This window comes from Zingiber officinale, chromosome 9A, assembly GCF_018446385.1.
Source record: "Zingiber officinale cultivar Zhangliang chromosome 9A, Zo_v1.1, whole genome shotgun sequence".
In the NCBI taxonomy this organism is placed as follows: domain Eukaryota; kingdom Viridiplantae; phylum Streptophyta; class Magnoliopsida; order Zingiberales; family Zingiberaceae; genus Zingiber; species Zingiber officinale.
The window spans coordinates 46,605,401-46,611,400 of NC_056002.1; positions in this window are offsets into that span (position 1 = coordinate 46,605,401).

Sequence of the window (6,000 nt, forward strand, 5' to 3'; positions counted from 1 at the left end):
TATTAGCGACACTTAGATTTATCACGGTTCAGAGAAATTCCTACCGAAAAATTTCGGCAGAGTCTCCCCTGTACCGGTGACCAAATCTATAATACACAAGATATATACACAGCCACATGCGGCTGGATCACAATTTATTCACAACCACGCAGTAATAAATCATATCATAATCAAAAACTAATCTAGCAACATGAACTAAACTCAAGCTCCCAGAATGAAGCATAATAAGCTACCATGCACATCAAACTCAATCATAAACTCATAATTTCATAACAGAAATAAGGAAAATAAACTAGACATAAACTCTAAATAAATAAGTCTTGCTAGTCCCCTCTGGACCTCTCCATAGTTCAGTCACCACACACATCCATCATCACCACCACCCTGTCGCCTCCCTTCATATCTTAGCTTTTCCTTTATCTGCGGTAGGAGGAAAAAGAAGACAAGATCTATAAGCGAAAACGCTTAAATGCATAATACTGAAACTGAAATAATAAAGCTATCTGCATGTGCTCATGGTATACAGAAAATGAACAGAATACAATCATACTCAGTATCAAGCAGGATAACAAGAAACTAACAATGTAAACTTAGAATCAAAGAAAACTAACCATTCTTATTTATTCTAAGCTTGGAACTTATTTCATTTCTTGTATCCTTGTGTTAGAAATTAATCTTTTAACTTCTATCTTTTACTTTCTTCTTCTTACTTAACTTTTCTTTTCTTTCTTCCTTCTTACTTAACTTTTCTTTTCTTTCTTAGGTTTTCTTTTCTTGGGCCCAGGCCTAGTACCAACTCATGCGCGTTCCCTAATAGGTTGGGGTTGCGAGCCACCAATCCTAAAAGAGCAGACCTCGGTCTACCAGGGCCAAGACCTCGGAAATGGTCACCTGGATTTGTTTAACGACAAACTCTTGGATGTCGGGTACTAGCCTCTTACTTTAATTTACTTGTTATCTCTTTTTAATTAGACCTTGGTCTTTTTCTTTACTCACACTTCTCATAATCCTTTATTAGAGCTTATTAGAATCCTTTAGATATATCTAACAAGTGTAGGATTACAACTAACCAAGCATGCTACATGAAAATACACAAGGGAAGCAGATCTGAACTCTCTAAGCATGTTATTAAACAAAGCAAAGGAAAGCGACTTTAAACTTACTAATCATGCTATAAAATAGAGCAAAAGAGAGCAAATTCAAACTTTCTAAACATGCTGTAAAATAGAGCAAAAGAAAGCTAATTCAAACTTTCTAAACATGCTGTAAAATAAAGCAAAAGAAAGCTACTTTGAACTTACTAATCATGCTATAAAATAGAAACTATGTGTTAGAGTTAGAGGGATGTTCATTTCATGAAATAGCACCAAAACTAAACTGATATGCTAACATGAAGTTAGCAAGAAAAACTAAATTGCTGTTCACGGTATGTATGCTATTCATGCTTACAGTAGCAATAGGAAGATTACAAAATTACATTATGAAACTACAACAGAAATATCTAAACTGCCTACTCATGCTATTAAGTTTCCATGCTTCAAGGAAACACCTTTAAAACCTACAGCACGTATTCATCCATGTTTATACTACCATAATCAACAAGTATCAGAAACTCTCAAAATTGCATGTGTATGGAATCACGAAGCAAGCTAAAAGCTACTCATGCTCATGGGAAACAGCGAGAACTCAAAACTGTAATGTCAAAGATGAAACACAGTGAAAGTCAAGTACATAAAGCAAAGGACTTAAGATGGCATGCTTTAAGAGGCTCATGGAAATAAGGCACCTCCAATTTCCTTACCTAACAGAGTGAAAGTCAAGTACATAAACATGCTGTGAAACTAAACAAGATCCCATAGGGAATCTAAACTATACCCATGAACTAAGGCCCCTTTTCATGCTCAGAACTATCAAGGGAACATCCACGCTGGTAAAAAAAACAACTACTTGAATTATGTTGTGCCTATTCTGTATAATCCTTGGGTTCGAACTTTAAATCAAACCAAGTTCTTTGAAACATGCCACGGCAGATACAACAAGAGGCAAACAAGTCTCGGATGTTTCCCTAAGTCCCTAAATTCTGCACACATGATCCAAACAAGAGAAACTATATCCCTAGCACTTTAAATTCGGCATAGCAAACCTAACCTTGCAATTCGGCTAGATAAACAGAACCTGGAGAGAAGCCCTAGCATATAGTTCTACTCGGCGCAGAAAAATCCGAAAGCAAGGAAATGAAAACCGAAAGCTCGGAGCAACTCCTACCACAGGTGAGTAGTACTTACCTAGCGTTCTTGGACTTACAACCGAAGAGGAGAGGCGGCTAGGGTTCCGCGAGAAGCTCACGGTCTTAGAGTTCTCCTTGTGTCCGCGCATCTTCCTTGCCGAGGGGAGCTCGGATATGTGAAGAACCCGTGGAGAAGGGTGCTCGTCGGCCGCCGGAGTGAAGCCCTAAGTTCGGCTTCGTCTTCGCACCAAGTAGCGCCGACGCCGTCGCACGCGAGAACGAGAGGAAGAAAGGATTTCGGGAGAAAAAGAAGAATAAAAATAAATTCCATTTCACTTAACCTTTTATAGGTAGGTCTAATTTTGGGTTCCCATTATACTATACCTTAAACCTATTTCTCCTCATACTTGGTTAACAAAGCGTGCGCCGCCCAGTTGGTTGGCTGTGTCCGGTTAGGTCGGGTTCGACCCGAGGTCATGGGTTCGAGTCTCACCTTCAACGATTTTTTTCAAAACTTCTTTCTTTTTGTAACCATACTAAACGACCTCCAAAAATTACGTAAAAATACTCTAAAAATTTCTAAAAATCTCTAGAATATTTTAAAAGCATTTTCAAATATTTTTATGGACTTTTAGAACTTGAAATAGGGAAAATTGGGTTATTACAATCCCCCATACCTTATAAAAAGTTCGTCCTCGAACTTAGAATAGCTCTGGATACTTCTGTCTCATACTGTCCTCCTGCTCCCAAGTGATTTCCTCGTGCTTCTGGTTCTACCAGACGACCTTCACTAGTGGTACTTCTTTGTTTCTCAATCTCTTGACTGCTCTGTCCACTATCTGTGTAGGTCTACTCTCATAACTAAGATCCTCTTGGATCTGCACTGACTGAGGCTGAATCACTTGGCTCGGGTCATGGAGACACTTCTTTAGCATGGAGGCATGAAATACATTGTGCATTGCTGACATGTCTTGTGGTAAGTCCAACTTGTAAGCTACTTTCCCAATCCTTTCTATGATTAGGTAAGGTCCTACATAGCGAGGACTTAATTTGCCCTTCTTGCCAAATCTCATCACTCCCTTCATAGGAGCGACCTTGAGGAAAACTGAATCTCCTACTTGGAATTCCAATGGCCTATGGCGTGTGTCAGCATGACTCTTCTGTCTGCTCTGGGCGGTCTCAATTCTCTGTCTGATTTTCTGGATTGCTTGAATAGTCTCGTCTATCACCTCTGTCTGAATGCCCAACTCTGCTTCCATCTCTTTTCTCTCTCCTGCTTCTTGCCAGCATATGGGTGATCTGCATTTCCTGCCATATAGTGCTTCATAAGGTGCCATCTTGATGGTGGCCTGATAGCTATTGTTGTAAGCGAATTCAGCTAAGCACAAATACTTGCACCAACTTCCTTTGAAATCTAGCGCACAAGCTCTGAGCATGTCTTCTAAAATCTGATTCACTCGCTCTGTCTGTCCATCAGTCTGTGGATGGAAAGCTGTGCTGAACTTGAGTTTAGTGCCTAGTGCATTCTGAACGCACTCCCAAAAGTGTGAGGTGAAGCGCCCATCTCTATCAGAAACGATAGATTTAGGAACTCCATGAAGTCTGACTACCTCTTTAACATATAGCTGGCCCAACTGCTCTATGGAGTGGGACACTTTGATGGCTAGGAAGTGAGCAGACTTAGTCAATCGGTCTACTATCACCCATATCGCATCATATCCATTGGTGGTTCTTGGAAGACCTGTTATGAAGTCCATGGAAATGTCTTCCCATTTCCATTCTGGTATTGGAAGAGGCTGAAGAACTCCTCCTGGTCTCTGGTGTTCTGCTTTGACTCTCTGACATGTCAAGCAGGTACTGACATACTTAGCTACATCTCTTTTGAGTCCTGACCACCAAAACCTCTGTTTCACATCTTGGTACATCTTGGAAGAACCAGGATGCATGGAATATGGTGTACTGTGAGCTTCCTCTAAGATCTTCTTTCTCAGTTCCTCATCATTGGGCACGCAAATGCGACTCCCCTGATAAAGAATTCCGCTATCTGTCACTCTAAACTCTGAGTTGTCTTCTTTCTGTATCCCTTGCTTGATCTTCTGGATGTCCGGATCTTCACTTTGCTTTCTCTGTATCTCCACAAGCAGTGTAGACTCTAAGGTCAATGTAGAGAGTTGTCCTTCGATAATTTCAAACCCAAAATCTGACAACTCCTTCTGCAGTGGCAGGGCTAGTGATGACAAAGACATCAGTGATGCACTAGATTTTCTGCTGAGTGCATCTGCCACTTTGTTAGCTTTGCCTGGGTGGTAGAGAATTTCACAGTCGTAATCTTTGACCAACTCCAGCCACCTACGCTGTCTCATTTTTAAGTCCTTCTGAGTGAAGAAGTACTTGAGACTCTGATGATCTGTGAAGATTCTACACTGAACTCCATACAAATAATGTCGCCAGAGTTTAAGTGCAAAAACCACAGCTGCCAGCTCAAGATCATGCGTAGGGTAATTCTTCTCATAATCTTTGAGTTGTCTGGAAGCATAAGTTATGACTTTTCCTTCTTGCATGAGTACAGCTCCTAAGCCCATCTTGGAAGCATCACTGTAGATGTCGAAACTCTTGTCACTCTGTGGGACAGTCAGAATGGGAGCACTGATCAATCTCTTCTTTAGCTCTTGGAAGCTCTGCTCACATTTATCTGACCATTCGAATCTCTTGTTCTTTCTGGTGAGGGCTGTTAGTGGAGAAGCTATCCTGGAAAAATCCTCCACGAACTTCCTGTAGTACCCTGCTAAACCAAGGAAGCTTCTGATCTCTCTGACGTTCTTGGGTCTACTCCAGTTGTTGACCGCTTCTACTTTGGCTGGATCCACTTGAATACCTTCTTTAGAACTAATGTGACCTAAAAACGCCACCTGATTTAACCAGAACTCGCACTTTGAGAATTTAGCATAAAGCTGCTTTTGCTGAAGAGTCTGCAGTACAAGTGCGTGTCATGCTCCTCTGGGGTCCTTGAATAGACCAGAATGTCATCGATGAATACAATGACAAATTTGTCAAGATATTCTCTGAACACCCTGCTCATTAAGTCCACGAAGACCGCAGGTGCATTGGTCACTCCAAAAGGCATAACTACAAACTCGTAGTGTCCATATCTGGTTCTGAATGCCGTTCCGGGTATATCTCTTTCTTTCACCTTCAGCTGATGGTACCCAGAGCGCAGGTCTATCTTTGAGAACATCGTTGCTCCTCTTAACTGATCAAATAAGTCATCGATCCTGGGAAGGGGGTACTTGTCCTTAACTGCTACTTTTCTTAGCGCTTTGAAATCTATGCACATTAGCACGGATCCGTCTTTCTTCTTAACGAACAACTCTGGAGCTCCCCGGGGTGAATGACTAGGGCGAATGAAGCCTTTGTCAAGTAACTCCTGTAGTTGTTCTTATAACTCCTTCAGCTCTGCTGGAGACATGCGATACGGAGCTTTTGAAATTAGACCGGTTTCAGGAACCAATTCAATCTCAAATCTACCCATTTATTGGGAGGTAGTCCAGGTAGATCTGCTGGGAATACTTCGGGATATTCGCAGACCACCCGAACCCCCTCTTTCTTACCTTCGTTCTGTTCTTCTGCACTTACTTGACTGGGGCTCCGGGCTCCCTACTGTCTTGTCTTCTATCTTGGCTGGCTTGAACTCTATAATCTCCTCATAGTGCTTGTTGGTGATAGAACTCTTCATAGAACTCTAACTGAAAATCTGCCCAGCTCATCTGATCAGC